The 26,011-nt window shown below is 34.6% G+C and overlaps 1 protein-coding gene across 1 annotated transcript in view; it reads left to right on the forward strand.

Moving 5' to 3' along the window:
• LOC129248838 (protein bunched, class 2/F/G isoform-like) overlaps positions 1 to 26,011 on the forward strand; it is a 99,892-nt gene that overhangs the window by 31,265 nt on the left and 42,616 nt on the right. The gene's annotated exons all lie outside the window — the stretch shown is intronic.

Raw genomic sequence — 26,011 nt, forward strand, 5'->3', positions numbered from 1 at the left:
TCAGATAGCCTCGCAGTCCTTTATTATACACTGCGGTCTTGCACAATAAATAAACCTGTTGAGGAATGCTTCTCTATCCGCAATACCCTGGGGCGAGGCACACTGTCTGGCTGGGCTGGGTATTAGGACATGAAGGTAACAACGTCAAGGAACAGGAAGACTGGCTTCAAGTTTCCATGAACCAGCACCCTTTTATCAAAGACATTGAATGGAAAGTTTAGGGCAGAGGCAAGCCAAACAGTGTATCCTTACCGCCAGAAAAGTATCAAATATAATCCTAAGCCTGGATAGAGAAGCCTTACAAACTCCCACTAGATATAGGGGGAATTGTAGTTTTTGTTATCGGTTAAGGAAACTAGAATAGAAGTAGAAACAAGCGCCTGCCACTTTAGACTGCGAGCTGGGCGATGAAAGATAAGAGCAAATCCTCTGCGAATGTGCAACTCTCGCAAGACGATGACTCACACTCCCAGGTAGGGTGATTCTATATTCATTGGTGTCATATACAACAAAAAACAACTGAGAAAGTGTGCAAATTTATTAGAGGTCTCCCAATTATGGTCGCAGTAAAGCTTAATAGGCGACATTAGACAGATCTCAGTGCACTATGGGCCAAGAAAAGCAATAACAACTCCTTTCAGCGAGGATTGTTAGACTTTCCCGATTGTGCTTGGTGGCGAAATACTAAGGCCTTTCCAATGTTTTAATCCTTCTGTCGAAGCGATGGGCCTTGTATCTCAAAGAAGCCTGGCTTCCCAACTCTTATAAAGATATTTCTAGATAGTAGTAAAGAGTGTCCCAATTTATTCCATTGATAAAATGTACAGTTCAAAGCAGGGCGAATATATACAAGGTGGTGTTTTATCAGCTGATTGATGCCTGGTTGTCAAAACTGGGAGAATTTGTATATTTTTTCCTCTTCTTGTTTTAGCTGAAGTTTGACTAAATCCCAGCAAAATGCTGTAAAGGGTCTTTCAAAGGCGGTAACTTTTTTATATAATCTTTGACATTTGTTAAGACAGATGCACAAATTTACAAAATAGAACAATACGTTAAAATTTATGAAACTTATTATGCCGCAAATTTTGTGATGCTTGGTAGAAATATTGGTGCGAATGAGTCAACAATTCAAAGTTTGGTAAATAAATTTTAAGAAATTAGTTCTGTGGAGAATAGAAAAAGGGCTTACAGGCAAAAAACTGAACGTTCCGTTTAGAATATTGCTGCTATAGCTCAGAGTACTGCTGAACAACCTTCAACCTAGATATCTCGACGTTCTCAACAATTAGGCATTCCATGAATCGACCGTTTAACGTAGTTTACCTGCAGATGTGCTCATGATAGGCATACATATAAAGGATGTAATTTTTCACATTTGATTCAATTGAATAGAACCGTATTTTGTATAAGAATAGTGAAACGTGCAAGAATCTAAATTTTTACATATTTTATTTTAAGGGGTTGGAGGTAGTCAGAGGCGCGAAAAACTGCTGATTTTCAAAAAAATTTTTTTGCTAGTAATTTGCTTTATTTCACAAAAATAAAAACATTGCAATAATACTTCAAAAAAGAAAAATTAATAATTGTAAAAGTTATCGCCATTTGTGTGGAGCCCGTTTCTCCAGAAGTTGCTTGCGGTGATCATCACAAGTCCTTGGATATTAATCTAAAATGAATCGGATAAGAGAAATTAGTTTTATTAATAGATAATTTTGTACCTGATTGAGGAAATATTTTTCAGATACTCGAAAAAACCGACAATTAATTGTTAAAAAAAATCAAAATTTTTGAAAAAAGATCCTTCGATCGGGCAAGAGTTTTTTATGTTTTTCAAAAGCAGTATAAATTTTATTGAGATCTACCAAGCGGTCTTTAAGTTACGGTGATCACCAGTTCAAAAAACATAGTTTTGAGAAAAAGGCATTTTAAGTTTTTCTATTAATTACCGGAGCGCCCGAGCTTCCTTTGTTAATTGTTGAATAACTCGAAAAGTATTTTTCGGAATCACTTAAATAAAATTATCAAACAATAGTTTTAAGATATTTTACTTTAAGAAAATGCAAAAACAAATCCAATATTACCAATACTACCCCTAACCCCCTAAAACAATATCTGGGCGCGTCTTTTGAAATACCCTTTATTTGTGTAATCGATATCACCCTGTACAGATTCGGATTCGCCGTTATGTTGATCTGTAAATTAGTTTCACGAATTTGAATGGCTTTTGAATAGTTTTTTTTATGATAAAGTTCGTTGCTTAAATTTTTTTTTTTTTTTTTTCGAAAAATTTTCACGCCAGCCGCAAGCGAACTTAGCTTTCCACATTAATCTATTGCACTTCAAATTTACCTTGGCTAACCTTTGATTGCAAAACCATGATCACGTACATACATATACATTTACGTATTTGTATTTGTATATGCATATCTTTTATGAGCGTAACACGCTCTCCCTCATAAATTAAAATCCGAACAACTGCCGTAGATTTCTTCACATAAATGTCTGCACCAGACGCTTTGATTGCTGTCTGGAAAAGTCGGCTGCCAAAGTAATTGAATTGAACAGCTTGAAAGCAGCCAGTAACCAAAAACAAAATGAGTAATAAAAAAACACAAAACAACAGCAAACATACAGCTGTGAAATCGCCGGCTGCTGCAGTAATACATATATACATAACTATGATACTTGCACATATACATACATTCTTACTTACATAAAACAAGTATATTTATGTATAGTATATGCAAGAGTACTTGTTGCTGTAAGTGCATTTGAGTCTGCGCGACCTGAGCCGCAGATCGCTTGCCGGTGATGATATTGCATTTGCTGACTATGACGATGATGGTGTTGGTGTTGGTGTTGGTTAATACCGGTGTTGGCGATGGTCATGCTGCTCATATTGCCGGCTGTCTGTGTTTGTTTGTGTTGCAGTTAATGCCGCCGTGGCTGCCAGCAATGCAAGTGGGTCACGCTTTGGTTGAAGCACTTTTTTCTCTTCATTTCTTACTATTTTCATTTAGCTTGGCTTCGTTGACTCGTCTTACTCACTTACCAACTCGTCTCATCCCAACATCATCAACAACTGTGTACTTGTGTATCATCATGATTCTTAAGAGTTGGTATTGCCTACACCTTGTTTGTTGGATATACAACAAAAGCAGCGGCAAGCAAAAAATGAATAGTAAAAAAAATCCATGCTTGCGCGTGTTCGTATTTAACAAGTACACACGCCATACTTATGAGTAATTTTTGTCCAAAGCAACCGAATATAAGAAACGAATATGCGAATAAGTAAACTACACATACATACGTACGTATGTATGCATATGTATATGTACAGCTGCATATTGTTGGGTAGTCGTTTGATCATAGCGAGCAACAAGTTTATTGCCAACGCTCTATGCGCAAAAATAAGCACAGTCACCACCACAAACATAATCACAACCACGAGCCAATTGGAGAATTTCACGATCTATGGCGTCGGTCGTAAGTTGGCAAAAATGCGAAAACTCTTTCCCCGTTTTTGCGAAAAGTCTGCGTTAACGTCTATGCGCCAGCGGCTACCATACGCGGAGGCGGCGATTGTGTTGCTTGTTGGCTGACTGCCGGTTGGTTGGTTGGTAGTTGAAGATAAAGATTTTTACTGGAATATGAACATATATATTTTCTTATAAAATATTTTGATGCTTATATGCATTGTAGAGGTTCAATTGCGAACTTCCGCTGGAATTCGTAAATCACCGTTTAGTTGTTTGAATGAAATATACATTTTATTTATTATCGTGTATTTTTGAATTACTTATTTGTATTTAGAAAATTCCCTGAAGTAAAACAAAGAAATATATATATACGAGCATAGAAATCAGCTGTTTGTGTTATTCTGCTTAATTTTTTTTTTATTCGTTCTGCAGGAATACTATTTAGCACATTTTATTTTAATTGATGCATACTTGTGAGTATTTTTATTTGCATACGAAAATAGTAATTCGATTTGCTTAAGAAAACGGTACATATGCGTATGCTATATATTTTTTATGATATTTGAATATGAAATTCCGTGCCAATTTGTGTTTTTTTTTTTTACATTTTCGCCCTTATTTTCATATTAGCTTTTTATTGCTCTTATTTCTCTCTGTTCTACGGTTTTTTTTTTTTAATTTTTTATTTTTTAAATTTGCAATTCAATGCATAAAATTCATTATTTTTTATTTTTTTGTTTTTACAAATATTGACTCTCAAAAATGATTGACGTCAATTCCAAAATTTGCAAAAAAATTGTTTTCTAAACAGAAACAGTCCCCAAGGTAGCTGGAGTTAAATGACAAATACGGCATTCGTATTATGTACCCACTTAGCAAGCAAATGAAGTAATGGTTAGTAAATATGAGAAACTTTGAGAGAGCTAACTATAAACATTTACATTTTTATAAATCCTAAAATGACCAAAAGAAGTTTTTAAAAAATTAAGTAAAACAGGAAAATAATAACAATAATAACCACAACCAGCTCACTAAAGTATGTTAAAATAGTTTTTTTCAGCCTAATACCTTGTTCTTATTGTATAAGTATGTACATTGCAGCATTAAATATATACAGTTGGTCAAAAAAGTTTTGGCACAATGATTTTTTTTTTATCTTATATTATATTATTAATAAATATATCGAAATTTCTTCTTCTGTGCAATATTTTCAATTTTTGCTCAGAATTGTTAAACTTGTATGTTAATTTTTATTTCGGGTCTGCAATTTAATAGCTCATTATATAGCTCAAGTGGGGCAAAGTGAAATTTTAATTGCAAAAATAGTATTTTTTCTTATGACGGTCCCAGTTTAAGTAAAAACAAAAAGTACTAAAAACCAACAGTAACTTCCTGCAACTTAAAACTGCGATTTTATTATACTAAATTAAAAGAACTACGAAAATGTATACCAGAAAAAATTAAAAATTTTATTCGAGTAAAAAGTTCAAAGTTTTTTTGAATTTTTTTTTTTGTTTTATGTTGTATAAAGTTTGAAACTTTAAAATATGTTGCTTTTGTTGCAACATACACCTTGTTTGCATACAAAATTAACGAAAAAATGTAACATTAAATATATTATGAATATTCTAACAAAAACTCACTGTACCAAAATTTTTCTAACTCACTGTATGTACTTGCTTTCTGTTCACCAGCATCTAAATATGTACTCAATTCAATGTCAAGTGTGTTCACAGCCCATAGGCAAAAATGTGTGGCATACAAAGTGTGACCTAAATTATTGATACTCGCCTAGAAGAGAAAATTGGTTTAAATTGTCGAGATTCAGTGCTATAGAAATATGTTACCAGAAACCATTTCATTGTTGGTGCAGTCACGTAATTCCCCAGTTTACAATAAGTAGTTGATGAAAAATGGGGATTAAAAGTTTGCATCAATCAAATAAACTCAATTATTTTATACAAAATTACCGGCAATAATAGCGAATTCATAATAAAGCTATTAAAATGATGCAATCAAATATCATTTATTACTTTCGAACTAGGACTCTTAAGCCTTAAAATCTATAATTATAATTAGTTCAATGGAAAAAACGGCTAGTTAAGTCAGGCTAACTCTCTCGCAATACTTAGGCTCATTTTCTCAGTGATAAGTTAATCTGAAATTAATTTTAACTCGAATGTATGAGTTAACTTACGTTCAATAAATTTGAGTAACACAGTGGTTAGTAGGTCTTCAAATAAAAACAAATATAAAAAATATCGTAATTGGGGCGTACACGTCTGTTAGGTATTTGGCCAAGCTCCTCCTATTTGTGGTGTGCCAGACGATGTTGTTCCACAATTGGAACGAGCGACTCCGAACGCCAAATAGTTTTTTATTGAAAATTTTAAAGCTTTTACTGATTATTTAGAAATGTAGTCTCATTAGCGTTAATTTTTTCATAGCCACTACCAGCCACAATATTTGCATCTTGAAACTCCCAACACTTATTCAATTATTCTATTCAAGGATGTAGCAGAATTCTGCCCGCTTATTTTACACCCGTATTCACACACTCGTCCAATCAGTCATTGTTCTGATAGCAAAGAAGTAATATGAGTGAGCGCTGTGTCAGTTTTTTTCGTATATCACCAACACAATTTCAGTTTTTCGTAAACAAACCGCTGTCATAACCCCAATAACGTCAGCCAATCAGCTGATTTTTTCTAATTCGCTGAGAGTCAGTTATTGGTCTTATATTGTCCACACCTGATTTTTTTTCGTCATGGCGTAAGATGTAGTCGATCCGAAGTTTGATTCTGAACTGGAGCAAGCAATATTTTCATTTTTTATAGAATACTAGTATTTCCCAGTGGGCTTCGCACCACCATACATAAAATGTTTTTTTTTATATCGCAAGAACTTTTTCAAATTAAGTTTTCTTTATAGAACTCGTAAAATGTTTAAACAGTTGAATTAGTTGATTTTTTTCAACATACTTTCTAAAGATGTCACAATAGCCTTTTCTGTACTTTTTTTAAATTTGATTGTGGTGGTCACCTATATACAGGTAAGGTGAAAGAGCCGATAAAAACTTGTAATTAAACTTTGATTCTTTAATTTCCATTTCAATTTTTTACGCTAAAATAAATAAAGTTAAAAATGTTTTTCCAGTTCCTTGAATGCTCCAGTTTTTTTTATATTTTCGTCCAAAATTAATATTAACATAATACACTTACAACCACAACAGTACAACAGAAACGCTCATAAGCGGCTGCACCAATTTCAATCAAACTTCACACAAACCACCTCAAAGATAGAAAAGAACTCTAAAATTTTTGTGTCAATCGGTTCGGCGGTTCTTGAGTTATAAGATTACCAAGGAAATGTAACTTCTTTTTATATATATAGATTTGATGAAGGTACTTATATTTTATATGCCAAACAAAGCAACTTATAATTTTTGAATTCGAAAAACCATATCATTCCGGCTCCCGGCACCAACTGACTACAGTCAAATGGCTCCAAACAGTTTTCGGACTTATCTTCTATTCCCGGGCAATTCCAGGGTCGGAAAGTCTCCGATCTGCTTCATGCCGACCAATAGAAGTGGGGATATGTACGTGAATCTACTGTTGATGCAGATTCTGTTATTCGGATTTATTGGAAACCTATGGGGATATTCCAGCAGAGCATTCACACTGCGCATAATACAAATAAGTTTCTTTAATCCAGAAAGATACCGGGTTTGGAGTGGTCAGCGATTAGTCCGGTCCTAGACCCAATTAAATACTTGTGAGGGATATTTTCGGCCAAAATTTATAAAAATGGTCAGCAATTTGAGATCGTTATACAACTCAAAGAGGCATTTTCGCCCAGCGCGATCAAGCGAGAACATTGTTACCAAAAATATTTATTTTTACGTAGCTAAGATATACGTCGTATTTGAAATAATGCATATATTCCATAAACATTTTTTCGGAGCCTAATAAATATTAGAGTATGAATAGAACTGACTATAAATATGGCCTTACGTAATATCTCCACGTTATCTGGTAATCCACCCGTCCGACCATGTCAACTGCTGCGTTGTCGCTACGGACAGATGGTAAGTTTCAATAAATTTTTTGTGTTCACGGAGCGCATTTTCTGTGTTGATGGCCGATTGCACTATTAAACATGGCAAAAAGCCGATGAATTCAAACAATGTGAAAGTATTCCAAAATTTGCCTAATCGCTCAGAGAGACAGTTAGTCACTCATCCAAATAGCTAGTTTTAGTTGAGCGGCCAATCACACACTAACCCATGTTTGATGTGCAGTTAAATAGTTACAGTGGAAGGATGAGGTGAATGGTGACGGGGCAAAATTAGTTTGGACAACACAAAGTGGTAGGCCGTATGAAACAAAAAGAAAAAGTGTTGCCCGGCATTGCAAGATTTAGTGATTGTGCAATTAGCAACCATAGAAATGAAGGTGGTGGCTAATGTGTATTTGTAGTTGTTATTGTTTGTGGCGGTACGCACGAGCATATTGAATTACGTGAGAATCGATGCGTACGCTTGTCGCGCTTAAAGGCGGAAGAAATTCAAAAAGCACAAACAGCCGCCCTCGCCGTAAGACTTGGCGCCAAGCTATTTTCGCTCTACTATCTTTTTTTATTTTTTGTTTTCTTTTTTTATCCCAAAGGTAATCTGAGTAACTTATTTTTAATTAAATAATAATATGCAGTAACTTTGGAAATTCGCAGTGTCCATAAAACGCTACTATCTAATTCGTAAATGACTATATGCATAAATATACATTTGTACATATGTATGTGTATGTATATGTACGAGTAAATATACGAACATACACCCGCACGCATTCGCGAGGCGGCGCATACTTACGCCAGCTGTAATTCATCAATTTAAAAATAGACACACCACCGCTTTCGCATCGATCACTGCAGTGTCTCATTGTCGCATGATAATTCGCTGTTGCTGCTTTTGTTGTTGTTGCTGCTGCCGCTGCTATTTCTCGCATTTTCGCTGATATCCATTATCCATGAAATTTTCAGGCATTCGTCCGCACGGTTGCCGAGTGCCACCATTAACACTGCACTACATTGCTATTTTCACTTTCGGCTTATTTTGTTGTTATTAGTGTGTATGTATTTTATTCGTTGGAGAAGTGCAACTCCCCCTTACTTAGTCTTGCGTACATACAACAAAGTTACATGCCTAGCGCTGCATGCTTGTAATTTTAATGCAGTCACTCACTCACACTTGCGCGGAGGCAAGCCTGACGAGACTAACAATAAGGAGTGCCGCCGCCCTTATTCTTGACTCCTTTCTTTTAGTTTTTCCATTTTTCATAAGCCGATACGTTAGACTGTAAATCCATATGTACACACATATATGTGTATATGTGCATATACATAATATTAGGGTGATCTATTATTAGAATTATTTCAATAACCGGTTTTCGACTTTTACGAATATTAAGTTTTAAGCTGAAACCTCTAAAATTTAATAGGAATTAAGATGCAAATATTAAATTCAAATGCAGTTACGCAGCCAGTACTTCTGCCTTTGGCACCCCTCAAATCATCAGATTTGTCAAGATAAAAAATGCTGCAGTCCGGTAATATTGATTTTAGTGCACTTGGTTTATTATTAAACACTTTATTATTGACATTTCAGTCAACGTTGTAGGTATGTAAGTACTTTGCTAATATTCTATATAGTGCAAATACTTTTTATCGCTTTGAATGTTTCTAAATTCATTTTAAGTTTACCTCATTGTTGGCCTTTTTAAGCGTTAAAAAGTAAGCACATATTAACAGGATTATAGTAGTATACATTTTCATGCTACCTAAATGTAGTACAAAACCCAAGCGTTCAAATATATTTAACTAAATTCTAATTAGGCAGAATTAAATTAAATTAAAGCATGATTTACATGGGACCCGCGCGATAGCAATTAATCATCACATTGATTTACATAAGACGTATTCGATTGGCCAAGGGTTAGAAAAAGTAACTGGTCTAAATAAACATCTGTTTGGCAGCACTTAATGAGTATTAGTAAGGCTGCGTTCATACAGGCCAACTTTTGCTGCTTCAATTTCTTGTGATCAAAGATGATAAATTACCAGCTTTGGCCTTAAGATATGGTGAAAAACGAAATTGAGCGAGTAATTTTGGCTGCCGCGACTCCGGGTACTCGGCATCAGAATTCTGCCCGCTCATTTTACACATACTCACACACTTGTCCAATCAGTCGTTGTACAGACGGCAAAGAGGCAAGCATGAGGGGAGATTGGGTTATTTTTTTTTTCGTATATCATCAATTAAAATTCAGTTTTTTCATAAACAAAAACCGCTGTCGTGACCCCAATTACTTCAGCCAATCAGCTGATTCTTTCGAATTCGTTGAGAGTTGGTTAACAGTCTTATATTGGCCACATCTTCTGAATTTTTTCACCATGCTTGTGATGTTCGTGTACTGTGTTCTCGTTCTTCTCAATGTTGTTGTTGACTGTAGACTAAGAACTAACAACTGCAAGGTGTGTGAACGACGGCAACATCAAAAGAGAGTTCGCAAATTTCAAGCAACGAAAGTTTTCCTGTGTAAACGCAGCCTAATGAAACTTACCTAATGTCAGAAAATAGAATAGGTAGCATTGGTAGCATCTTGCTCGATGGCTCCGTTGTTGCTTTTAAATGCAAATTTTTCATCAAGTGCATACACAGCGATCAGAGAAGTGGCGAATCGAAGGCGCCTTTAATAAACTAAGAAGTTGGCGAGTACGCACAAGTGGAAAGAAGCTGTTTTGTTTTACGATATAAGCAATTTGACAGATTTTATGTGGGCTCAGATATGCATGTTCGCTACACCTCTATCGACCTAGTCAGTAATAAATTCTTTTGCTCACCAATCATTTGTCTTTGCAAATCATTTACAGCTGCTAGTAAAGCCTTCCGAGAAGTTTTTCTGTTGTGTTTTGTTCATTAATACAATCTGCTGTGTATTGCGTTGAGGGAAATATATTGTTATATATGTATCTTAACTGCTTGGTTTACAGTCGCACAGATAACTTTACGTACCCCTCACAAATAATGCGTTCAGTAGATAATTAGTTTTATTTACTTACATAAACGAAATATTTAAAAAAAAAAACATACTTATTTCGGTAAGAAAATTTGAAATGAAGTATTTTGAAATCAAACGAAAAAATTAATTCACAGCACAGAAAAGTAACTATAAAAAATTACTTAAATACATATAATTATAATAAATACTAATGGTAAAGTTAGTATCATATTGAGCCTCCCTTTGCCTCTTTTACTGTCCTTAACCGATTTTGCGTTGAAAAACTTAGTATTTTTTTTTGTTATTTCGAATTTATTTGCTTCCATTCGCACTTCATAGGCTTCTTTTTTACGTATTTGCCGTTGTAAATCGTCCCATAACTCTTCTATAGGATTGGGGTCCAATCTTTTAATTTCAAGAGATTTGATCTTCTCCTTACAGGAGTTTATTAATGATGCAGATTTTCCCCTCGATCCTCCTGCCTATTTGGAAAGATTGTCCCAGCACGACCCTTAAACTCTAGTTTGCGGATAGAGAGATATGTTTGAAGTTCGGAGAAATACGGTGTTAACTGCCCCAAAACTGCTACCATGTCCCTTGAGAGATTGCCTCGAGAGGCCAATCTCCTTTAACCTGATTGCACTTTCAGCTGCGATGGAGATGACCCCTCTGCTTAATGACAGGAGCTTGCGACAGTCGGTCGGACATGACAGGTAACATCAATTTTGTCCATATGCAGCCTCTCTCAGCCTGCCAAGCTCGCTTGTGAGTTGAAGTAAGCCGTTTGCTAACCGTGACTTTGATGACTGCAGGAGGGAGTGACAGACCGGGCTCTGACTTTTTAGTCATTCGGACGCCGTAGCTGAATGGGTTGGTGCGTGACTACCATTCAGAATTCACAGAGAGAACGTAGGTTCGAATCTTGATGAAACACCAAATTAAGAAAAACATGTTTCTAATAGCGGTCGCCCCTCGGCAGGCAATGGCAAACCTCCGAGTGTATTTCTGCCATGAAAAACCTCCTCATAAAAATATCTTCCGTTCGGAGTCGGCTTGAAACTGTAGGTCCCTCCATTTCTGGAATAACATCAAGACGCACACCACAAATAGAGGGAGGAGCTGGGCCAAACACCCAAAAAGGGTGTTCGCGCCAATTATATATGTAAAGGGTCCGCCATATAACTTTACGGAATTAAAAATGCTATAAAAAAGAAACTACTCAATATTTTTCCAAACTGTTTTTTTTATTTTGAAGTACAATCCTTCCGGTTAATGATGGAACACAACTTCATTCATATGGCTGCCTCGGCTAGCCATGCACCATCCCATACGATCGATCCAATTTTTCAACACATTTTCGATTGTATGCGGCTGTATTTCAGCTATGACATCGCGTATGTTGGTCTTCAGTGCATCAATTGTTGCTGGTGGTGCTCTCGGCCACAGCAGCAATATTTTCGGGTGTACGCACGGTTTTTGGTCGGTCACGCGTTGGTTTGTCAATAAGCAACCCAGTTTCTCTTACTTTTTTCGCAAAATAACGCACATACGCTTCATTCGGTACTTTTCTTCCCATTGCCGTACGTAATTTTCGTACACATTCTGCATCATTGCCATGATTTTCAAAGTAATGTCGCAATATTTCCCAGCGTTCTTTGAGCGTATACACAACCATTTTCATTCAGCGGAAGAATAAAACTAATTTTCTGTCAAATCAGATGACAGCTAAGTGTTACCATTCTTCAAATAATACCTAGTTCAAACTGTAACGATAGATGGCGGGCCCTGTATATATAGCTAAAGAGTCAGAGGTCTCGTTACTCACCAGAGGTCTTGGGACCCATGGGAGAATCAGGTTTTCGTCTGCCAACATAGTTCAGCCTGGATTTACAGGACTCAACTACCCTTGAAGTCATTGAAGGACTCACTAAGGCCATCTGTTTTCGACAACAAAGTTCAGACCTTCGAAGGGTAATTTGTTGTTAGTTTGAACAAATATTTCGTTGCAAATAAAAATACAAAGACTACATGGATTAGAAATAAACAATATGTCTAAAATTACTTTTTTATGGGGGGTACGTATAGTTTCCTGTGTGACTGTATGTCGAACCCGGTCAGTTTTAGTGAATGCAGCATATCTACAATTGTTTTCCCTTTTTCTGTTTTTTTTTTGTTTTTTGATCAAGGGCACACTTGCTTTTCTTTAATCCCTAACATTTTTGGATTTATATATTCCTGATTCATTTCCTCCATTCAATTGCGTATTCCTCACACATTTGAGCATTCATCATGTGTGTCCAGTATTTTAATCCGAAATGATAGTTTCTTCCCGTGAATTCCTCTAGAACTCTCCAGATTCTAAATATACCGATGACTGCATCTAAATTCAATTCAATAAATTTTACGTTTTTACTTAAATGGTTTCGTATTAATTTTTCTTTTTTGTTGCATTTTTTCGAGACATATTTAAATGTGCGCGCACATGCCCACATCCGAGAGTATGCAAGTATTATGCACTTTGCAAAGCAAACGGGTGTGGCTGTAGTGGCGGCTGGTGAGACTTACTCATAAATATTTTGTGTAAAATGGTCTTCTTCGTTTTGCCCTTCCTGCTACTGCTGCGTTTGTCAACTTCCACGTATTATTACAATATATTCGTATGTAGCCACGTAATGCATGCATGCACGCGTACACACTTGTGGTATGTGTATGTGTGCACAAACATACATATATGCCCCTACTTATGCACTTGAGTGTGTGCTTATTTAAAGCGTCATTTTATTGCTCGAAAGTGTCAGTAAATTGACAAATTTGACAAATTAATGGCTTTATAGATTTAGTGGGTGTGGTTGTCGAATTATTTATAAGTATGCTATATATGAGAGTGAGCGCCCAAAGGTCAGCGCTGAGGTGATTAAAGTAATCCCTTTGCTGTATTTTAAATATTCTACTTAAGTCGCCGGAATCCCGGAAATTATGCAAAATTATTTATTTTACAAATAAAAGTGTCCGAATAAGTTGTTTTTAAAAGTCTTGCTGACATTTATTGCATTCTTTATGACCTTGAAAATGCTTTATATACAAATTTAGGAACAACCTATAAAATAAAGGAAATTAATAAATAAAATCAGTAATGCTAATAGAATAATTTATCAGCCTTCATGTGCACTCCACGTGTAGAAATCACGCACATAAATTACAACAAAACGTAAATTTGTAAGTCAATATTTAATATGAAATTTCAATATATTTTTGGCTCAGAACCTGTTTGGTGTTCCGGAAATATGAGATCTTTTGACTTTATTTTTAGCCCTTTTCTTGAAATTTTTTTTTTACTTATTAATAAATAACTTTCTTAAGCTTTTCCAGGGATGAATGTAGTAAGTTTGCAATAGAAAAAAAAAATACATTACAGTCCAAAAGCTCCAGAAAAAAAGTGTGTGTAAATAATGGATTTTAGCGCATAGTTGGTTGGTTGATTTTTAAATTTCTTTATGCAAAAAATAAACAAATAGAGAATATTCAACGAGTTTATTATATAAATTCTTTATATATAATATTAATAGATTAAAAAATATTAATACGTCATTATTACTATTTCGTTTATTAAGAAAGGTGCCAATATTAAGCATGCAATTTTTTGCCCGACATGGTCTAGGTGTATTATATTTCTTTTGTACAATACTATCCATTATATATCTCTTGTTTCCTAAATAATACAACTCAATATCTCAAGTAAAATAGTAATAGCCGTCTCCGATTCGCCACTTCTCTGCTCGTTTGACGAAAAATGTGCATACGAAAGCGGCAACAAAGTTATCAAGCAAAATTTGCACTTAGCGAGTACCTTATACATACCTCATTAAACTGGTATAACTCACTATTTGCAATGCTGCCAACTCTTTTATTGATATATAAAGACATTACTAAAACTCATTACATCGGCAATGTCATTCTTGACAGCTTTTTTCCAGTGCTACCCATGCATGCCAGTTGCCACATCTATTCGCCATTCGCTAATTCATTGCAAATCAAATACGACAATTGTTAGTAATCTCAAAAAGAGCCTTGCTTGCTACTGGTCTCGTTCTCATAAATACTCCTGACAAAATTTTTTGAATTACTTCAATGTTTTAAAAATTGTGTTAAGAAGTGCCAAAACCCGAAATCTATCCAAGTTCACCTCTTATAAACAATAATAATAATTCTTATATACCACCTTATTCAAAAAGTTCTCGGAATATATTTAGAAAATTCGAAACGGCTCCCGTTCAAAGTGCTCCCCATCAACTGCAACGCACTTATGCAAGCATTTAATACAGCTCTCGAAATATTTTTCCTTTTCAAATCGGTACTCCTTTCCCAGCGGCATTATAAAATTTAGTATATTTTACTACTTTTGTTTATTATTATACTTAGTTTTTAGAAATATTTTTTCCATAAGACCCTTCCAGATTATGGAAGAGTTTAAGCTTCAAACGTTTGCAGAAAAATGTTTACGAATTTTATCTGCAGAAACAAAATAATGATGATATTTGCCCGAGTGAATGAAAAAATGCTTTCCCAATGATACCTTAAAAGTTTAAATCTATTAAGATTTGGCTGAGTTATTTAAGTTTTCCACAAACCTCCCAAAAAAGTCGTTTGATTTCGTTGATAATCTTTTTCTAATTTTTATGGATATCTTTTTGGGAAAAATATTTTTAAAAATCAGTTTAAGTAAAATACTTTTTTTCAAATCCGTCCAGCTCACGTAAATCTTAATATTTTCCGAAATTGTCGGAAAATGAAAAAGCTCTTTTTCAGTCTCCAACGGCCGCATCCCACTTGCAAAATAATAGGATAATCGAATTTTACGTATTTGTTTTTTTAACCAACTAATTTTGGAAGTTTTCTACTTGATTTTTTGCTTTGCGACGCGTTGCCACATATTCTGAATGTAGTGAAAACAAACTAAAATTTATTGTGGGCAAAAATCTGTCTGTGTGGTATTAAGAAAACCGTCTTCACTCCCAAATTTATCTGGTGGAATGTTTGCGCATTTTTAAGCCTTTTGTAACTCAATACCACATACATACCTACATAAGTATGTACATACACCCTGATGGTCTGCGTCACGCAATGAATCCTCGCAAATCTTTGTTTTTCTCTGTGAGGTGTAAATTTTTTGGCGATGAGCTGGCGACACTTGTTTACTATTGCCTTATTGCGGAAACTCAATAGCTTTCGTTCACAAAAAATACTGTATGCATGCATATGGCAGGTATGAAGTGAGTTGCTGCTGCGTAGATAGTGTCATTGTGGTGGTGGTTTTTTGGATCACACGTGCAATTTCCTGCTACAAATTCGTGTCAAAGTCATAAGTAGGTAACTAATACAATAGACTAGACACCTACGTGCATATGCGGTCACATACAGAAGTATATATGTATGTATGCACATATGTACATACATTCATACATACTTACAAATGCATTGAAATGAGTAGTTGAGCGTACATGCCAAGCTCACGTTTCTTTTTCAGTAAATGCTTGGTTGATAAAAAGTTTCTTGTTATGCAATACAAGTGCGGCCAATATGTTTGTGTTACATGTAAATAGAATTGGAAACACATAAGTACATATACATAAATACGTAGGTATTAACCCTGCAGGGAAAAGTCAAACTAATATGGAAATACTATAGTGCAGCTACTGGTATTTAATAGAAGAAATCTTACTGATTCCTCTTTGTTTCGAATGATACCAAAAGCAAAATGATAAATTTCTTTGCAAAATCGTTGATTTTAGTTTTTGGATAAGAAGGTTTCAGACTCGCATATTAGCGCGCTAATGCATCGCGATGATTATATGATTATATTATATAATAGATTGTCTCAAAAGTCCCGGGCCTAACACATAGATGGCACTAGTTTTATTGCATTCACCTCTTGTTCAGTAAGTACTAACCCATAAATTTCTTTATATTCTATTCATGGGTACGTGAGTTATTGTGCTAAGAGTGACGCTTTTGTTATTTTCAAAAAAATTGGTCAAAAGCAATTTCAAGTTTTAATTTTACACTGCTTCTTGATGGGGAAAAATACCGTTCAAGCGAAGCTATCGCTTGAAAAGTGTTATGGGACTCTGCTCAATCAGAAACAACAATAAAACGATGGTTTGCTGACTTCAAACATGATCGTAGAGACACCAATGATGCACAACTCAGTGGACGTCCAAATGAGGCGGTAACACCAGAAAACGTAAAAAATCCACAAAATTGTTTTGAATAATCGAAAAGTGAAGTTGCGGGAGTTAGCTGATATGGTAAATATATCAGAACAACATGTTGGCTATATATTTCATGAGCAGTTGACTTCTTTGTTATGCTCCCGACTTTTTGGCCCATGTGTTATGTAGCTTCGTGTCACAAGTCAGTAAGATTAGGGAACGGATTTATATAGTTAAACTGGCTCAGTTTAAGCTTTTAAACTTCAAAAGAAATAATTCTTATACCTTGGTACTGTCGGCACTGGCAGATCAAAAATAATTAAATTGATTCGGCAAAATTCTACGGCAGGGTCGATCAGAACCTGATTTTCCTTTGAGATGAATTATGATGAAAAAGTAAAAACTAAATCTGAGCTATTAAATAATCGATTCAATTCAATGAGTACTCTTGCAGCGGGTCCAAAGTAATGAGAATTAGCTTGACATGAAAGGAATACTGAAAGGTATTCGTCGTGGAATATTATAAACAAGCAATGGAGTTTGTCGATTCAAGTGTTTTCATGCCAAAGGCCCACAATGGAAGGAGGGCAAATAATCGAAGGAAATGAAAAAACTTTAAATGAGAAATGAAAGCGAATAAAACTCCACTGAACTCTATCAATTCTACAAGAATAAGTTGAATAGATCGGATTCCAGATTAAAGAATCATATTCGAATTTTAATCGCATCGAACAGTTAAATACAATTTTCTAGTACAGGGATCTTTGAAGTCCCTTCAATAGCGGCGGAGATTAGAGTAGACTTTAGGTATAATATAACAAATGCACGACATTTTATTTTATACGGGGAAAATGCGCAGCGCCGTCAGAGGGAAAATGTAAAAGATCAATCGAATTTAAAAGCTATAAAACTGCATAGAAGGAAATCTTTTTAGAGATTATAATTAAAAACGTGATATTGTGACGAAAAGTCTGTGGAATTTTTAAAATTTTCTTATAAAATTTGAAAATTGGATTTATATGATTTTGGCTATACTTTTTTTGGAAAAAAATAAACTGAAAATAAAACAACAACAAAGAAATATGTTCGAAACTTATGTATTTGTAGTACCCTATTATTACTTCTCAGTACCATATGTTGTTTCACTCCTTTTTGAGCATCAATACCCTTCCTTCAGCGATTCTGTTCGTTGTTGCTCCGGGTATACATACGTAAATATTGCAACATTATTAAATACCTTTTATTATTGTTAAAGCATAAGAGGGAAGAGGTATTTAATGTTTTTCAATAATAATTAAATTAATTATAATTAATAAGAATTAATTAATATTTTAAATACATGTTACTATGTACCACGCCCCAGTGACCTGAGTACGTTGCCAAATATGCTCCACACACCTGCAAAGGATGTAAATGTACTCGTACATACATTTCTAACAGTCAGCTGGTCTTGTTAATTACGACTTTTTCATATTTGTTCATTGTTTATTTCGTTTTTATCAGCCGTACGTAAATAATTTTTTGCTTACATGCAACTGGTGGTTTCTCATTGGTATTTTTAACTCACTTTCTTAATTACAAAAATATTTAACGGGAAAAAACTGAAAGACATTTAAAAATTACGAATTTTGGCGCAAGGTCGAAATAAACAAAAAAACTCACTCACTGGTAGGCAAAAAATTTGACAAGCAATCACTAAAATCAGATAAACATTGCGAAAGAGACATTTCACGGTCGTAAATCATAAAAAAGTAAAATAAATGCTTAAGTCGCTATTAAATGACCTACATTTTGTGTGAAAATCGTAAAAAACATTTGCAGCAGAAAATGTCTAATATTTGAAAAAATGACCGAGAACTAATTGCTGTGTTGGGTAAGTACTAAGCGTGGGGGTAAGCAAAATTTTTGTTATAAAATAAAAGGTGCTCCTACTCCCATTAACAATTTTTGCCCCTGCTGCCAGTCCATGATTCATACATGAGATATTTGGCGTTTTTGCGCTGGGATGTGTGCAAATATAGATATATATATATAATTTTTTTTTTCTTAGAGCAAATCTTAAGATCTGTTTTCTACCAAAATGAAAAGTTTTTGTTTTGTATTATGCTTTATTCAGATAATGAAAAAACGAGCAGAGTGAGTAGTGTTGAAAAATTTCAGGAAGTAAACTGATGCCCTATGTTGACTTTTGTTTCGTTTTGAAGACTTATCCTTCTGCCTTAGTTATCCTTCTCTTCTTGGAATTTGCGTCAGGAAATGAATTGGTGGGGTTTTGGCCAAAGACTTCTTCGCTTTTCTTAGTTTATGTAACAAACTGATCATAAGCCTTCCAATTTAAACCATCGACGGAATTTGTAAACGTGTCCTTAGTTCGCAATAAGAGCAGCGTGACATATTTCAAAGTGTTGACTATTTATTTATTTTTTATTTCATTTTTTTTTTAATTATTAATAAAAATATAGTTCATACTACAAAAAAACCAAGTTTTACTATCAGGATCAGAAAAAAAATTCGAGTATGCAGTTTTATAGCCCATTGAATTTGGCATAATAAAATGTAAGTTTAAGGTGGCTCATAAATCGCCTTGATTTTTGATTTGTTTTTTTTTTCGCTAGCGGTCCTGTACACTTTCACTTTGTAAAACATCTGATTTTGATTATCTCTTATGTTGCTCTTGTTAACAAAGTTCTCATTCACTAAGAACCCGTATCAGTCTATTGAATATTCAAACATCCATTACAGACAGATCTCCGGTATAAGAAAAGTTACAAACATGAAATTTCATAAGGCAACTTCTTCCCAAAATTCTTTATAAATAAAATAAAAATCAAAGTAAAAATGGGTCCATTGGAGTCTATGGGCAGGCAGTATTGGATTTAGTGTTTCCCCTCGAAAACGTGATGTTTGATTTTAACGAATTGCTCTGTGACCACAAAATTCAGAAGAACTCTTGTGGCGAAGAAAATTACAATTTTACACAAAATTACAGTAATGAAGCGATTATTTATTCCAGTTAACTTCATATATTTATAAATTAACTTGTGCAACATATTTCCGGGAATTTGTAGATATAAAATTATGTACGAAATTAAAAATGGCTACAAAATAATTCGTTTTTAATGTTAGTTTTCTAATAAGATAGACGTCGTAGCTAATTTTTTCTTTTTTTTTTTGGGTTCAAATCAGTCAATGCTCACAATACAACGATTGTCTACATCTGGGCAACGAAATGCAACTTTTTTAAATATAACCAGCTTTCGGCAATGGAATATGGGATGGTAAAAATAATTCAGAAAGTGTGGCGAAGATCAAACCGTTAACGGTCTCTCAGAGAATTTGATAAAATCAACTCATTGGCGACGAAAAAGCTGAGATTGAGTTGAGTTCTTTGATGAAAAAAACTGAGATTGAGTTAGTGATATACGAAAAAAATCAAGGTAGTCCCGTTCATGTTGCTTGAACAACGACTGATTGGAAAATTGTGTGAATTCTTGTAAATGAGCGGCCAGAACTCGAATGCCGAGTAGCCGGTGACGTGGCAGCCGAAGTTGCTCACCCAATTTTGTTTTTCGCTATAACAGATTGTCCAAACCTGGTAATCTATCATCCTTGGTATTGTTTCTTAAGTTACACCTTTTTTAATGAAACAGTGTACGAATCCACAAGATCATTACTGCGGAGATATAAAATATGATCAACAACTTCAATTCGTAAATACTGCGAGCATAATCTTTAGAAGTTCCCATCTCCTTCACAGGTGTATTTTTTCCTTCGGGAAATTTTATCTTCGGAAAAATATATAAACACAGGAAGAGATGTATAAAGGCTTTGATTGAAGTACAAAAGTAGTCGTCATATAGTTTCTGTATCCTAATGCCTAGTTTATTATAATATACATTAACACTTTAGGAGTTTAAATGTTGTGTAGTGTAATTTCTGTTCAATGTTCGTTTATTTATTTTTGATATTTTTCGTTTTGGTAGCAACTAAAATGAAGCAGACTGATTGTAAGCAGATAAAGTGATAAACCTTGAAAAATGCTAACATTGAGATAAAATACATTGCAAAAATGGTGTGCAGTAGTAAATGTAAATCTTCCACGCCGATTTGTAAAATCTGAACTTAATGCCGACTTTTTATTTTAAACTTTTCGGCCATTATATGTACGTATGCCTCAAGAGATATTTGCAAATATCAACATAGCCAAATACAAGATATTTTTTAAGCTTGTGTGTGTAGCAAATAGAATCGAGATTTTAATCTTAAACCTGATCAACCCTCTAATTTGTGTCATTTGTAAGCACTATGCTATGAAAAAATTAGAAGAAACCCAATTTTAAAGAAGTTGCATTTTACAATATCCCTTTTGAAGCTCCTAACGTCGGTACCAGGTATCCGGCATCTAATTAGGCATGACCGCAGGTCTTACTTAGTATTCTAAGTAATACTCTCCAGTGTTCCCATTGCTTTCTCATTTTTGTTCGTCATCATTCACGGTAGAGAGAATATAGAAGGTGGCGACATCCGCGAGCCGCTATTCTACTAATTGGCGCGAACGCCCTTTTTGGGTGTTTGGCCGAGAAACTCCACCTATTTGTGGTGTACGTCTTGATGTTGTTACACAAATGGAGGGCCCTACAGTTATTTTTATGAGGAGCTTTTTCATGGCAGAAATACACTCGGAGGTTTGCCATTGCCTGCCGAGGGGCGACCGCTATTAGAACCTACGTTCTCTCTGTAGAATTTGTTTAAACTTAGCTGTGTGGCAGCATTTGATTTATCGATAATTACCTATGGTATTTAATGAAAGTGCGAAACAAGTTAACGTACAGCACAAATTATGTGTTTTCCCTTATTACATTTCGCAAAAAATTATAAAATAGATATTTTTTTGACTATTTCGTGCCAGTTCATATACTGTACAAGTTCCGGCGAGAGGAAAGTAAATAGGATTAATTCCATAGTTAAAGGAGTTATCAAAAATTATAAATCAACTGTTTTCACTGCTTCGAAGTCAAGTTCGGGACGCTCGTCTATTTTCAGGGAAAAATGCCAAATTATTGAAGTAGTAGTGCAGCAAATTCCGAAATCCCAAACTTACGGCTTTCAAAATTGCAAAAGCCGTACAAGAAAGATGTTCGAAAACCATTTGCAGCGATGAATTGTTTTCACCAAAGCTTTTGGTGATTTTATACACATTTTGTCATTTGTCTAATAGGGGAATACAGTGTACGTTTACTTTTCCGACCTAGTGTATACAGGAACGAGCATGAGAAAGACTTTTACAATGTGCTCTTTGTTCGTTAATAAAGAGCTCTTTTCTATTACATAAAAGTGTATGGATGTTGAGCGAAAGTGGGCTGCCTTTAACCATGAATGCCCCTAAGAAGTCGTCTAGCAAGCTTCTACAAACTAACCCAAGAAGTACTCCATTTCCACAAATACACTCCAATCGGTAATCAAGTAGGTTTTAAAAAAATATTTTATTCAAATTTTTATTGAGAGAAAACATATCTGTGAAATCTCAATTTTTATTTTCGAAAATAACTCCATAACCAAGAGTCCCAACACACCACACGACATGGCTGTAAATCGCGACGCCCAAGGATTTGAGAAGTTGCTTCCAGTCATATGAGCAATCAACAGTCACAATAGCCACAGGCGTAGAACGCCGCATGTTTATTTTCATTTTTGCTATGTGTAGGAAATGCCAAGAAACTGCCCTGAAATTGCTGCTTCCCGACGTCGCTATGGCGTTTGTTCCATTGCCTGCAATAAAGCGTACAGCAACAGCACCGTGGACGTTAACTTCTCATTACACTGTGCTTTCCTGAGTGGCTCCCTCAGCTGCCAGTCTCGGTTGCTCACTTTGCATTGACGTTGTGCTGCTGCTCTTTCTCTATTTGTTCTCTTGTTCTCCACCATACAATGCATGGTCCGCGTTGCATTGACTACCAGTACGGTAGAGTGTGTGTGTGCTTTGCTTTTGCTGTTGTGTCTGTCTGGCAGCCGATCGGTCTGTCTTATTATGCGCGTATGTGTGACTGTCCCTGGGTTACAACACTTACAACTGCATTCTCGGCGCTGAACTTCTACTCAGTCGCGTGTTGTTTGTGTATTTTCTACTTTTTTGTTTTTGTGCTTACCACCGTCAACGTCGCAGTTTCGATTATTTCTGTTTTTGCTGTTCTAAAAATAGCAACAAGTATTGGCTTTTGTGGCGATTATCAGCGTGCTTTGAGGAGCGCCCAAAGATGGTTAGAGAGGGACGGGTTCCGGACGGCGGAAAACACAAGCACACATATCTATCTGAATACATCCATACTTACGTGTGTGTGTCTGTTGGTGTAATGCAGTGGTGTATTATAATATACACCTCACCTCTCCTCCCACTAAAAACTACTTGTTTTTTTAGAGTAGTTGTTGCCTTCATTGTTATTGTATGAATATAATCATACGTTTGTTCAAGTGTGTGCAGCAGTAGCCGTTGTATTGGATTTTTTTTCGTTTTTTTTTTGTTTTGTTGTATAGCTAAGCTTTCTTGTTTTTGCTATCTCTTGTTGACGTTGTTATAAATAACTTGCCGAGTTCCGTTGCACCCCGTCAAAAGTACGTGGGTTTATTCGGTTTCTTTTTGCTATTCTCCAAAGGCAAGATAGTTTTTGTGCGCTTGTGTACCCTTTCTACTCCTCCCTCTCTCCGCTGAGTTTCCTCTGCTGCCACGTCTACCAACGCGTCTCTCATTATTACATACTTTGGGAGTTAGTCGTTCAGTTATTGCTACTCTTACTTTTAGCAGTGGGCTAAACCTCAAGACCTCAGTGATGTGCAGCTTCGATGCGGCGTAAAGCTATTATCCTTTGGGGATAAATTTTTTATGCAGTTAGTGAAAGATCCTTCGTATTTCCGAAAAAACGTTTGCATTCTCCAAACGCTTTTAATTAATATCTGCAATCGCGCTTATATAAATATTTATGTTAAAAATTATCTATTCTGTTGTTTAATGATCTATCTATTGTTTAATGCGATACGATTTGGCATTTAAGGAACTGAACCGTACTTTTGTATACATACTATACATATGTAGGTATATTTGCATACAGCGGAGTTCACAACAATAACAACGCGATATTTTGCGTTTTTACTTTTTACTTTTTATTTATTAATTTTGTTTTTTCTTTTCGTTTTGGAACTATTTTTATTAATGTTTTTTTTTTAATTTTTCTTTTTTTATATATTTGCATTTACTTTTTTTATTTATTTTTTTATTACTATATGTGTTTTTTTTTTTTGTGTGCATTTTCTTCCAAGAAGAGTACCTGAAAAACGAATGTGTCTAAAATCAACGAATTTTTTGAGCCACTTAACAATTTAATACTCGAATTTTTTCTAAAAATTCTGATTAAAAAGTCTGAAATTTTTATGAACTTTAAATTTTTTTTAAACTTTTTCACAAAATTTAAAACTTTGTGTTGTTGTTGTAGTATACTATATTTTTGTATGAAAAAATAGTACGATAAAATATAAAATAAATAAGTAGTCAAAACTTTGCCATAAGCCGCGCTGCTATTATTTTGAACACAAGTGTGCATACATACTTATGTAGATATTTTTCCACTGCACTTCACCGCAAAATCTATTCGCAGTCAGTGTCTCGTACGCATTTTTTATATACATTTTTTTTTTTTGTTTTGTGTTTCTGTGCGATTTTTGAGTCGTTCATTTGATTTATTTTACTGTTGATAAAACCTGCCCGTTTTCTCGCCACATCCTAATCGTCGTTTTACGATATGCTGATTAGGTTTCCACGTCTATGCGACAAAGTAGAAAAAATTTAACTAAAATAAAATGTCATTTAATAATAAATGTGAATTCATACGAACTAATTTGTTAGCATAACAACCGAAATAACTTAACTATCTGTATTAAGATTATGTTAAAAAAGTACCAGGTCGTCATTTAAATTGACTTAAAATATTATTATAATTCTACAAAAGAAAAGTTGAAACTGTAAATAAAGACCGTTCTCTGGGCATTATGCGACGTTTGAGAGAACAAATTCCTTAATTTTTCCTCAAACGTCCTCATTTTTTGTGAAAAGAGACTTGATTTTTGCATCACCATCATGAGCCGTCTTAAAATTGTTTGCATTGTTCGGGACCAATTACGCATAAATTCGAACCATATACACTAGTGCTCACATAATTAAGTCACTTTATCTTTTCACCATATTTGCAATATTTTGTATGCAAATTTTTCTCGTTAACTTTTTATAAAAATATAGTTCATTGTACAACATTATAAGGTTTTCATAATCTTTTTTGTACTTTGTACAAAATTCTCAAAAAATTGGCATCTAAATTTTCAACTCTTTACTCAGTATCTTTAGAATACTTTTGGGTAAGCAGTTTTAGTGACCAGTCAATTTCATAATAATAAAGTGTAGTTTGGGGTCACTCAGCAATCGCGTTGATTTTCGACAATTTCGTTCGCATACGATATTAAGAATACATAAAAGGAAAACACAAGCGAAAGTCTTTTTAAATGTATTCTCGTCCTAAATACTTTTAGCATTATTAATAAAGATTTGGATATGCCTATTGAAAAACCGTCGCCAACAAAACACTTTTTGATACACTTCTAGCAACATTTTATGAAAAGTATTCAAACATCAGGGTTTTCTTATCAAATTATTACGCAGGGTGGCGCAAATTAATTAATACAAGGTGGCGCAAAATTAAATATCCAATTCTGTTTTTGAACAACTTTTTTACTAGAAAAAAATTATTATGAGTGATGAAAATATTTATTTTAACTTTTACGCGCTCCATTGTTTGTCTATTTGTATACTGGAGTTGTCTAGTTCAAAAGCGTCAAATATGATTGACGATAGGCTGACTAATTTTGCCCCACCTGCATACTTGAAATTAAAAAACAATTTGACCCAAAACTGTATATGAAATTTTAAATAATTTCTCAAGACCTCTAAGGTTTTTAAAATCATTTTTAGAGCATATATTCAAAATTTAAATGACAAATCTTAAACGCCTAAAATAAGAGTTTAACAAGATAACTATTTAAATCAAAGCTAACCCGCAAGTGAGCAATCAACTACCAACATACCCCCGAAAATTTCCATTTCAATTCGGTTTGCGGGCCGGAGACATAGTCAATCAGCTTAATTTTTTTATTATCGAAGAAAATTGAGAGAATTTTTTTCGAAAAATAAGTAGACATACATATATAGCTCTGGAAATCTTTGATT

Source organism: Anastrepha obliqua, chromosome 5 (assembly GCF_027943255.1).
Source record: "Anastrepha obliqua isolate idAnaObli1 chromosome 5, idAnaObli1_1.0, whole genome shotgun sequence".
Taxonomy (NCBI): Eukaryota; Metazoa; Arthropoda; class Insecta; order Diptera; family Tephritidae; genus Anastrepha; species Anastrepha obliqua.